This window comes from Pistacia vera, unplaced genomic scaffold (genome assembly GCF_008641045.1).
Source record: "Pistacia vera cultivar Batoury unplaced genomic scaffold, PisVer_v2 Contig92, whole genome shotgun sequence".
Lineage (NCBI taxonomy): Eukaryota > Viridiplantae > Streptophyta > Magnoliopsida > Sapindales > Anacardiaceae > Pistacia > Pistacia vera.
Genome location: NW_022196801.1, coordinates 85,762 through 98,987, shown reverse-complemented (window position 1 = coordinate 98,987; position 13,226 = coordinate 85,762).

Genomic DNA, 13,226 nt, shown 5'->3' with positions numbered 1-13,226 from the left:
CCGATAGCAAACAGTTACTGTGAGGGAAAGATGAAAAAGACTTTGAAAAAAGAGTCAAAAAGTGCTTGAAATTGTCGGGAGGGAAGCGGATGGGGGCTGGCGATGCGCCCCGGTCGGATGTGGAACGGTGTCAAGCCGGTCCGCCGATCGGCTCGGGGCGTGGACCGATGCGGATTGTGATGACGGCCCAAGCTTGAGCCGATGATATGCTTATAGAGACGTTGTCGTTGAGATCGTGGCTGACAGTGCGAACAGCAAGGCATGCTACGACACCTATGCGCTCCTGGCGTCGGCCTATGAGCTCCCCCTTCGGCCGATCTTGTAATAGTGGTGTCAAGAGGAGTCGATTGTGCTGGAAACAGGTCGGAATGACCTGAAATTGTCGGTCGGTGGGGTGAATTAGAGAAGTGAAAGTTTATTTTGAAATTTTCTTGTAGGGTGAATTAGAGAAGTGAAGGGTTATTTTAAAATTTTCATCTTTGAAATGACCATTTACCCTTTTAACTATTAGATTAAACAATTATATGTTAATTTAAGGGTGGGAATCTACAATATATGAAACCAGGGGTGGGACTGTGCGTCCGCCAAGCCTTGGGTTGGAAAATGCGTTTACTCTATTTAAGAAGATTTTTTTTCTTATTGTCGTGGAGCTGCTTAATGTTGTTTCTGGGTTGCTGTAAGCTTGTAACCATTATTTTTGGGCTACTATTTCTATTGGATCTGGGTGAATATTTTTTTTGTTTTGGATTTCTATTTAAATCCTTTTTTTTTTAAAAAAAAAAAAATCAATAACCTCACTTTTGAGTAATGCAACGCTAAAATTGTAAAATATGGATAGAATAGTAATTTCATGTATATATCAATCATTTCTACCTCCGAAACATGCACTGAATTTAGGATTAACCATTCAAGTGTGAGATAAACTTCAACAAAGATGGATCTGTAATTGAGGTAACACGGTGATTGTATTAAAGAATAAATGAATAACAAGCTACAGCCAACCCTTGGACGAGCCCATTAACTCAAAAAGGAGCAGCAAGAAAAGGAAACCATCCCTGGAGACTAGCAACTAAGTAATCAAAAAGAGAGGAAAAAGATCCTTAGACTACAGTATAAACAAATAGTACATAGACCCTATATATGGGTAGCATAAACTAACATATGCACAGGTAAACAACTCCATTTCCCACAAAAACCTACTCAAAAAAATCTGCACAACCCAACAAGGACCCAAAGAGGCATTTCCTGCTACTGTCCACTCTATCCAGCCCAACAAAAACCTGTAGACCCCAACCGGAGACAAGAAAGGCATATGCCTGCTACAGGAAATTGCACCTAACTCCAGCAAGCAGACCTGAGGGCAAATTGCATCTATATAAGCAACACACCAGCCACAAAACCCAACCACACAAACTAGAAATAAAGGGGCGAAAGGGATTTGCTGTCGCACAACTGTAGAATTTTCTGGTGAATTTCCAGAAACTATGCAGTTTCGAATTATCCACACATAGCCCATACCCTTTCCAATCAAGTTCCTGTAAAAACAAAGACCTGACTGCCAAACCATACCACCAACCAAGGCAACATCCCAGCCTTTAGAGAGATCTATAACACTCTCAATCTTCCCATTTTGCAGCAAAATCCCCCCAAAAAACAAACATCTCGAGTCTAAAACAATAACCCCTACATGCTTGCGCTTCGAAAAGAGTCAACACCTTTTCAGCAAAGATACCAGAGTAAATAACTATAGATTTTAAAAGGCATCCCTGCATACGAAAAAATAAAACAAAATTAGCAGAAAAAGGTTCTCCACTTCCTTCCTATCTTCTCTCGTGACTACTCTCCTTTTTAGAATTGGCATGGTAATTTTTAAGCATGCAACACTCCCAAACAAAGATATAAAAAATTCTGTTAGGCCATGCACCGCCCATAGCATCCATCCGACCAAACCAGCACCCATTACCCCTTAAGGCCTTACACATTAGAAGAGTTCAGCCCCCTGATACAATCCACGGGTAATCCTTATTCTTCCAAGGCTTTAGAAACCCCCACACTATATTTAAATTTAAGGTTGAACAGCGTCCGAAGCCTCACTTCCTCATAAACAAATCCTAATGACATTTTCCACATTCCTTTTTTTACCCTTAAAAAACCCTGAAATTTCTTTCCTACCGAATGAAATAAACAGCAACTTCTAATAAAACAGTCATTCATTCACTTTCAAACAAACACACAAACACTAATTATTCATCTTTCGATTACTTTTGTCTTTCTCCACTGCAACTCTGTTTGTTCTTAGACTTAGAAGAAAGAGCTGGCACTTTGTTTGACTTTATTTATTTGAAAGTTTCCACAGTTTGAAGATTGTTGTAACGACAGTGTAATCTTGCAAGGCTTTCTAACAGAAACTGTTATACTTAATAAACTTTTCATTCCTTTGTTACTGGCAATTGAGTATTCACACTTCTTTCTTCAGTTAAGAAAATTTTAAGTTTCAGCTTGCATATTACTACTGACATCTTCCCTCAAGCAAAACTTCAAAAATTATGTTTTCTTTGTCCCTTCCAATGAACTCCTTCTACACTTAACACAATAGAAAGATAACCAAACCAATAAAATTGAACTAAACATCCATGTAAGAAAACTGAACTGAATTCATCTCCCTGCTAAACACTATTTAAACTTTAGCTAGCAATCATTTCCTTGCTGATCACTTTACACTTCACTGCTCATCATTGTTGTCAACCAACACCATAGAGTGCACAATTACTTGAGCTACAAAATTACTTCAACTGATATGTTATCAACCATAAACCATCATCATATTAGAAACACCATACTAGAAACCATCAACAACACTATATCAATCCTCCATAACACCTTATTTCAAACTACTATTTTGAATCTCAAACTAGCAACACCAAATTATCAAGACCAAAAATACCAAACTAGAAACTATATTAGCAACACCAAATTAGAAACTGCAACTTCATTCTCCATAATCCCTTATTTCAACAGCAAATTATAAAGACTAACAACACCAAACAAGAAATTGCTATTGCACTAAACAACCCTGTAAAAAACAGCTAAGAAGCAGCTGAGTTTGAAGTTTGCCATATTGATGTCGTCGCTCAAGCAATAACTCAAATGATTAGAGAACAGGAACTGAAGAACGAATATGTAATTGCGCTCGAAGATTTTGAAAGCGAGAGCTGGCAAGTAGTTTTGTCAGAATATCAGCAATTTGAAAAGTACTAGCCACGTATTGAACCATAAGACGATTAGAGGTACCATTTCTTGAATGAAATGAACATCAAGTTCAATGTGTATCGTTCGAGCATGAAAAACAAGTTTAGATGCCAATGCTTTGGCACTAGTGTTGTCACACCATAATACTGGAATACCATAAATTGAAATATGGAGTTCTTGGAACAAGTTTTGAAGCCAAGCAATTTCAGTAGAAGCTTGAGCCATATTAGTATAATAGGGTGCCTTTTGTAATCTTTAAGAGTATCTTATGGGGTGCTCTTTGTAAAGTTCTAAACCAGGATAAAACTCTACATTTTATACTCTGCGTGTTATTCTTTGTTAATGCAGTATATACTGCTTCAGAATTGTAACAAAATTCAGTTAATTGAAGCAGAGGTTTTCATCTCCTTTTTCGTTCTTCTTGATTCTAGCTTCTTCTTCAATTCATTCATGGTATCAGAGCCCTAGACCAACGTCAAGGTGCTTCTTTGATCTTTAATTGTTCAATTCTTACTTCTTAGACAATGGAAATGGAGAATAACTTCACCATTTCAAACAATTTCAATCTACCTCCCACTTTGCCACCAATCTCAATCAAGTTGCAGGAGAAGAATTACACCTTTTGGAGGTCGTTAATTCTTCCAGCTTTGACCTCCCATGGTCTTGATGGCTTTATAACTAGTGAAAAACCATGTCCTTCACTGTTCTTGGTTGAAAAGGAAGAAGGCTCTGATAAGTCAGTCAAGCGATCAAACCCTAGCTATTTTACCTAGAAAAAGGTTGATCAATTCCTAGTAGTTGGCTCTTATCTTCTATCTCTGAAAATATGTTTCGTCATGTTGCTAAGTGTAGTACATCTTATGAGATCTGGAATTTGTTAGAGTTGCATTTTCAGTCAGTATCTAAGGCTAGAACTTTACATTTGCACAATATGCTTTAGAGTACTAAGAAAGATTCTACTAGTATGTGCTTAAGATGAAAGAGCTAGGTGATGAATTGACTTCGAGTGGTGTTCATATAAGTGATGAAGAATGGTTATTGTACATTATGGATGGGTTGGGGCCTGGATATGATGTTGTTGTAGCTAATCTGGTTCATACTAGTAGTCAAACCACCTTGCAGGAAGCTTAGTTTCTATTACACAAGCATGAAATCAGATTGGAAAAATAGAACAACTGTCTTACAAGCTTTCATGATCAGTTAGCCTCAGCTTTAATAGCTTCTAAACAGGTCCCCAACGAGTCTGTTTTAACCTCTCCAAATGTCCATATGAACACTGATACAAAGATCCTTAATCCCCAACAGTTAGCTAGTTTTTCATTACAAAATCAGACTTTTCCTGTCTCATAAGATCAGACCTTTAACCCTCAACAACATCAAACTTTTTCCTAGCTCACAACACCAGTTTGTTAGCCCTCCACAACATCAAACTTTCCCTGTTGCACAACACCAGAATTTTAACCCTTAACAAAATTTTGGTTTTCCTCAACACTATAGCACCAATACCAACCAGAGCAGTTTTAGACCTGAGTTTACTCAATTCTATCAGCAACCCCATACAGATGCCTCACAGTTTTTGTCCTCTACCAATGTTATGTTTAATCATCAAGGAATGCAAGGTCGTGGCAATGGAAGAGGCTATTATTGACCAAGACTCTTTTGTCAGGTTTGTGGTAAAGGAGGGCATACTGCTCTTCAATGCTATCACATGTTTGATCATGGATTTTAAGGGTTCGCTAATAATGGGCTCTTTAATCAACTAACCTCATAGGGGTTTCCTCAAAGTTCAGTTACAAATCCAACTCAAGTAGCCTAAGCTTTTTTTACTAGCATTATGATAGGGCAGTCTGGATTGAATTCAGGTTCAACTTTTGGTCCTTCCTATTCTGTTTATCCTGGACAAATTGGTCCCACTCATCCTCAGTATAACATGGTTACCTCTCAACAGAATTTGAATGGTTCTGGTTGTCCTAATAATCTTCATCAGAGTGTTCCTCCTTATCATGGTTTTCTTGGAAATCTGGTCTCATACTCTAGCTCAAGTTCTGTTCCAAGGGGTGGATACTCTTCTACAGCATCTCCAAGAGCACCATCTTCCTCAACTGTACCTGTTGCAACTCCTCAAGTGGTCAATGATTAGACTTGGTATGTTGACTCAGGAGCCACAAACCATATAACTGCTGATGCAACCAATTTAGTTGTTAAAGACAACTATCAAGGAGGATCTATTGTTCAGGTTAGGAATGGACAGAATGTGCCTGTTACTCACATGGGTGAGTCTTTAGTGCCTTCCACTACATGTCCTAGATTATTACATCTTAAGAAAATGTTGTGTGTTCCACATATTGCAAAAAATTTGCTCAGTATTTCTCAGATTACGAGAGATAATGATGTGATCGTGGAATTTCATTGTGATCATTGATTTATAAAGGATAAAGTCTCCAAGGTGGTGCTACTCCAAGGGTTCTTAAAGGATGGGTTATATCAGTTACAAGTATCTCTTCCAACCTTTGGCACAACTTTCATATCATCTGCAACCCCATAACCAGTGTTTGTACCTGCTGGATCTACTACCCTTCATTCAACTACTGTCTCTTCTGGTGCTAGTAGTGCTGCAATAAATAATAATATCTGTTTTGGAGTTAACAATAAGTCTGAAGTCAATAATGTTTCAGCTTCCTGTAGTCTTGAAAATAAGTCCGATGTAAAGGGCCAGCTCACTAGTTTGTGGCATGCTCGGTTGGGTCACCCAAATGAAAAGAATTTGAGACTTGTAATGGATAAAGTCAATGTAGCTGGATCTTTTGGGAATCAAATGTTGTTTTGTGAAGCTTGCCAATTTGGTAAAATGCAACAAGCCACCTTTCCTCTGTCCACATGCAACACTAATAGTCCTCTTGAATTGGTTTATTCAGATTTGTGGGGTCTTGCACTAGAATGTTCCACTGAAGGTTTTAAATATTACATGCTTTTCGTGGATGATTTCACTAGGTACATGTAGATCTATCCCTTGAAATTAAAATCTGAAGCTTTTACTGTGTTCAAGAGTTTTCAAAGTTTTGTTGAAAGATAGTTTGAGGTAAAATTGAAGTGTTTACAAAATGACTGGGGTGGGGAATTCAGATCTTTTACCAAGTATTTACAAGAGCAAGGAATAGTGTTTAGACACCCCTGTCCTTACCTCCATCAACAAAATGGAAGGGTAGAGAGAAAATATCCAACTATCACTGAGTTTGGCTTAACTCTCCTGGCTCATGCTACCATGCCCCTTTGTTTTTAGTGGCAAGCCTTTACTGCTACTGTTTTTATAATCAACAGGTTACCTTCATCGGTTCTTTAGAACATTTCTCCTTTCCAAAAGTTGTATCATAAAGAACCTACCTACAATGATTTTAGAGTTTTTGCGTACCACTGTTATTCTTTCATAAGACCCTACCAGCGACACAAGTTTTCCTATCACACTGAAGCTTGTGTTTTTCTAGGATATAGCACTTCTCACAAAGGGTTCAAGTGCCTGTCCTCTTCAGGGAAATTATACATTGTTAAACAGGCCAAATTTAATGAATTTTCATTTCCTTTCAAACATGGTTTTCAATGTCATTTGATCAAGAAGGTTGAACTTGAAAGGCAGACTTCTACACCTCAATCATGCTATTTTCCTTGGACTTTGCCCAGGTGTGTGAATGATGATGTCACAGTTGAGATACCAGCTACCGAGATGCCAGTTAAGCGTGTTGATGGTGGTTCTTGTGAGGATACAAACCTACCAACAGAGGTTGTTGCTTCAGATCAAGTTTATGTTCCATCAGGAAGAACAGAGTCGGGTCCAGTTAAGTATGTAGATGGTGGTTTCTGTGTTAATGCAGACTTAGCAGTAGAAGCTACTGATTCAGTTTACGGTTCACTAGGAAGAACAGAATTTGGTCCAGATCCAATTTTTGCTTCATTAGGAGGAACAGAGTATGGTCCAGTTAAGTGTGTAGATGGTGGTTTCTGTGTTAATGCAGACTTACTAGTAGAAGCTGCTGTTTCAGTACATGGTTCACCAGGAAGAACAAAATTTGGTAACTCTTCTCAAGGGGTACAACTAGAAGTAGTCTTGCCCATTAGCAAACCACAGTCTGGTCCAGTTTGTATCAACACAAATAATGTTTCTCTCAAACATGGAGTGTCTTCTGTTAATCTTGACTTCAGGGACTAACACCACACTTATAACCCAAATAATTGAAGATTTAAATCGGCAATTTGCTTTGAAACATCTTGGACTGTTACAAAATTTTCTTGGTTTTGAAGTTCAAAGGGATGACTCCAATTTGCTTCTCACTCAATGCAAGTATGCTTAGGATTTACTAATTAAAGTTGGCATAAGTGAGTGTAAACCATGTAGTACCCCTATGGCTACAGGAGTGAAACTTGGCAAAGAAGATAGTGACTTTTTTGAAGAACCTTCTCTCTACAGAAGCATTGTAGGAGGTCTACAATATCTTACCCATTCCAGGCCAGATTTAGCCTTCTCTGTCAACCGGCTAAGCCAATTTCTTCAAGCTCCTACCATTGCCCATTGGACTGCCTGTAAAAGAGTATTGCGATACATTAAAGGGACCCTGCAATATGGGCTGATGTTTACAAAGAGAACAAAGTTTATTCTAGAAGGTTATGCGGATGCTGATTGGGCAAGTGATGTGAGTGATAGACGATCCACGAGTGGCTACAATATTTTCCTTGGAGGTAACTTAGTGCAATGGAGCTCAAGGAAACAAAGAGTGGTCTCATTATCTTTGACAGAAGCTGAATATAGAGCCCTCTGTCAAGCAGCCACTGAACTTGTCTGGATCCAGCATTTATTTCAAGAACTTGGGATAAATGTTACTACAACCCCTGTTTTGTGGTGCGACAATATGAGTGCTGGAGCACTCTCATCTAACCCGGTGTTTCATGCTAGGACAAAACACATTGAAATAGATGTACACTATGTACGAGAATTGGTTGCTAACAAGCAGTTAGTAGTTCAATTTGTTGGTACAGAATACCAAATTGCAGATGTTTTAAATAAGGCCTTACCAGGGAATAGATTTCAGTCTCTAAGGAGGAAGCTGAATGTTACTTCTAGTACTGAATATGAAGAAGACAGCAATACTGATACTGAGTAGTACATTGGTGTGTACTGAAAATGAAGAAGACAGTAACACTTTGGTGTCTTACTGATTCTGGTGTGCAGTTCTGAAACTGAGTCTGTAGAAGACAGCAGGACTGAGGCTAGTTTACTGGTTTGGATATTGATGCTGGTGTGCAATTAAAAATATGCAGATTTTCTCAGAAGTGTTTACAGAAAATTTCAGAAGTTGCAGTTGATGTGTTGGGTTTGGTGCAGTTGAATTTTTTTTTTTCAAATTTCAGTTGTTTGCTGGTTTGAAGATTGATGCTGGTGTGCAGTTAAAAATGTACAGATTTTCTCAGAAGTGTTTACAGAAAATTTCAGAAGTTGTAGTTGATGTGTTGTGTGTTTTGCAGTTGATGTGTTGGGTTTGGTGCAGTTGAAATTGTGGGTGTTGTGTTGTGTTTTTTTGTTGTTGGTATGTTGTGTGTTTTGCAGTTGAAATTGTGGGAGCAGAGCATTGCAGAAAATTTTCAGAAGTTGGATTATTGATGCTGGTGCGATAGTGTTTTACTGAATTTGGAAAAATTCAGGAAGTTGGTGGTGCTGTGGTGATTAAGCTCTCATAAGTTGGTGTTGGTGTTGACGAAAAGTATTATACAGTTCAGATTAAGGGAGCATATTAGTAAACAGAGTTTCAATCTCTGGAAGTTTATAACAGGCTATTACATAGTTACATGGTCTAGTTTAAGGGAGCATATTAGTATAATAGGGTGCCTTTTGTAATCTTTAAGAGTATCTTATAGGGTGCTCTTTATAAAGTTCCAAACTAGGTTAAAACTCTGCGTTTTATACTTTGCGTGTTATTCTTTGTTAATGTAGTATATACTGCTTCAAACTTGTAACAAAATTCAGTTAATTGAAACAGAGGTTTTCATCTCCTTTTTCGTTCTTCTTGATTCTAGCTTCTTCTTCAATTCATTCAATAAGTTTTTAAGATAAATTGACCTTGACATATTGGAGGATGGAAGAATAGCCGTACCTGTGTGAGACATGCTGATATACTGTCTATTTCCTACTTGCAGCTGATCAGGTCCAAGATACTGATTTTTCATTGATAGGTTTTGTAGGTCAGAGGTGACATGATGTGTGGCTCCTGCAATTAGGCTCAGTAACAGTGATTGGTAAGGCTATCTGATTGGGTTGAGATCATGAAAAATCAGTATTTGGATGGCCTTCAGTTGAACTGCCATAGCCACTCTGCTGATTAGACTCTTAAAGTTTTTTTCCAAACGTGAAATGAATAAAATAATAAATTATATATAGATATTTATTTATTTATTATTATGTTGTATAACAGTGTTCTATTGCGATTATGATAAATATTCTCTTTTTATCGTTTTCGTTTTCCAACTTTGCGGCAAGTGGGGTGACATTTTTGCTATAATATAAAAATGGAAACAGTGAACAATGGAAGCTTTAATTACCCAAGAATTTAAGTTGGTTGTATTTTGACCTTTTCGAATTTGATAGTTCAACTACTACATTCTTTTGCTTTTTTTTTTTTTTCAACCTTCATAACGTATTAGTTTATTTAATACAACACATTCATGTTCTTGTCGCATTAACCATATCTAACAGACACGCTGACTGTATATTTTGCTATATAAAATGGAAACAGTGAACATGGAAGCTTTAATTACCCAAGAATTTAAGTTGGTTGTATTTTGACCTTTTCGAATTTGATAGTTCAACTCTACATTCTTTTGCTTTTTTTTTTTCAACTCATAACTGTAAGTTTATTGATAATACTAACACATTCATGTTCTTGTCGCATTAACCATATCTAACAACACGCACTGACTGTATTAGTTTTAAGTGAAAACTACGACAGAAACACATAATAAAAAATACAAATTGCCACAGGCCAATCAAAAACAAATTTTTTATTTTTACTTTTTGCTATTCTCACATACCAATCTGTCACCTCCCCACCAAAAACAAACCGTGAGTGTACAAATAAAAAAAATCTGCTAAATCAAAGAAACCTAACAGATGTGAACAAACCAACACGTACCACAAAAACCCAAGAGATTACTGAATTGGTCAAAAAGTGAATATGATCATATTAGAGAATTGAGAAGTTAAAATTTTTTTTTTTAATTTTTTTTTATTTTAAATCAAATAAGTTATTAATAACTTTCTCTATATAACTTTACGTTAAACCGTATTAAATTAACGAAGTGAAATAGAATATAAGCATTTGTATTGATAATTAACATTAGATAGATAAAATGTTGAGAGTCCATTTTGGCAAGGCAATGCAGTCTCATAATATAATAATAATAATAATAATAAAACCATAAACAAAGGTGACAATTTCATAAATATAAACCATAAACAAAGGTACATCTGATACAAACCATCCATCAAAATTAAATAGCTGACAGTATTTATTGACTTCACATTACTCAACGAAGAAACTTATTGAAAATTAAAACTTCAACTAGCATTGCCGACACCGAACTAGATTGATCACATCACCAAATAAAAATTGTCACCCACGGCTTTAAACCTACAATAATCACCATTCCATAAAGCAATCAGCTTTTAGTTTGTTAATAATAGAATATCAATGTACAAGTTTTATAATAAAAGAATTTCAATGTAAAGAGATCATTTTATTATAAATGAATTCTTTATTTGAGTTTTTAAACAAGTGAGACCACCACCCACGATGATGTTGTGGATAGGGTAAGCTCGGAGATTAGAACGCCCACAGGATACAGTAAGAAATTGCAAATGTTTGAAGATTTTAAATAAAATAAAAAACTAAAAAAAAAATAAAATTGAACTGACCGTTATCGAAATTATTTCGACCACCTAGTCCACCCTGGCTTTTTCGCATTGTTGGGATAGTGTGCACTTGGTTGTGGTTGTTTTGTTGAAGGTTGCGTTGCTTCGGAGTCAAGGCAGCCATGGCAGTAGTTTTGTTGACTACCAGATTGTTGATTGCCACTATTGTTGCCAAGGCGATTGTCGCGGGGACGGGGTTGTTGATTATCTGACTACTTACCGCTCTCTGATATAGATATCGGTTTCTAACTTGCAAGTTTCTCACTATTCTCTCTATATTTATACACAAACGCAATATTATGAATTTACAATTTGGTCCTCACTCTTAAATCCCAATACAGACGGTTACATGTAGAGAGCATCACTAGTGAGCTGGCATTTTTGCTAAAAAACAAAAAATATTAATGTATGGTTGGATAATGAAGGTGATAACTACTTGTAAGACTTAATCACCCTAGAATCTAAAATTGATTGAAATTTGACTTTTTGAATTTGATAGTTGTTTGTTTTCTTTTTCTTTTGGTTGTTGTTTTGTATAGCTTTTGATAATACTAACGCATTCATGATTTCATGGAGACGAAATCTAAAATTAATATTGGGAAGGTTTACATGTAAGGCAATTAGTGGTAGTGGTACTGTTACTGTTATATCATTTAAAAAAATACAAATTCTTGTTACATGTAAATTACTATAGTTTTCTTCAACTCTTTGGTTGGTATATACTATATAGAGTGGGTTATGTTAGTATGTTGTTTTGGAGAAGGAAACTACAAAGTAAACATATTTGACCAATTCTAACTTCTAAGTGAAATGAAAAAAATATAAAAGTAACATATTATTTTCTACCTTTATCATATCTGCTTCGTATTAAATATTATTTCACGTGCTTTGAGTTGGCATCGAGTCGCTTTCTTCATGCATTATCCCACGTGATTGCCCGCAAGCATAAATCACGTCTTTTCAAGGCCCCACTTTATCACCAGTTGTCCCCGTACGATTCCGGGTGGTGCTCTTCTCATGAGTTTGTTGTTGGTTTGCTTTAATCTTTTGAAGATTTACCACAAGACTTTTTGAAGATTTACCACAAGTTGCTTTCTTCATGCCTCACTTTATCACTATGTTGTACCCGTACGATTCCTAATTTATTTATAGACATGTGGTCCAGAGGTTGAAAATTCACCTAAATTTAGTAAGATAGCAGAGCATAAAGAACATGAATGAAGGAGAGGCACCGCATATCCCAATGACTAAAATATATTTTATTGTAACATTTGGCTGAGAGATATATAGTAAAGAAACAGAATTAATAACAATACGGACAAGATGAAGTTTTGAAATACGAATACATTTCTTTAGTTCACATATTTGTTTTGTTTAATTTTTTTATAAATTTAATAATTTAAAATTGTTTAAAACGTATAAAAATACAAATAAAAACACTAGTTTTTAAGATGGGATATCACTGAATATAATTTCTGGCTTCGCTTGTTTTTGTCATAACAAAAACACAAGTACCAAACATAAACCAAGCTAAAGTTGTATAAGCACTTGTTGTGATGTTTGGTTTGGTTTGCTTAATCTTCAAGTCTACTGCCGTTTGACCTGCCATTTCATTTTCTCACATAAGAATTGATGTAAAGAAACTTCTAGAAGTGTGTATGCACGCTGGCACATTAGAAAATCTACAAGTTTTAGTTTTCAATTCTAAAGCGTTAAAAAATTCTTCCAAAGGTCAAGGGATCTCTAAAGATGATAACATGATAATTTCTTAATTGATTTGATCAAGATGGTTGTACCGGGGACGATAATAATGACAAAGTGATAACATGATCACATTTCACTTTACAAAATTCATTTTATGCAAAGAATTGTTGCTAAGTAGGTAAACCTCTTCTGGTGGCCGGTTCAGCGCTTATATTACGTTTAATATCGCATACTTTGGACTTCTCCAGTTTTAGTTTCAAATAATTGCATACTGTTCTTGACTTGTCTTGACCAGGGAATATTGGCCCTGTGTAGTGTAGTG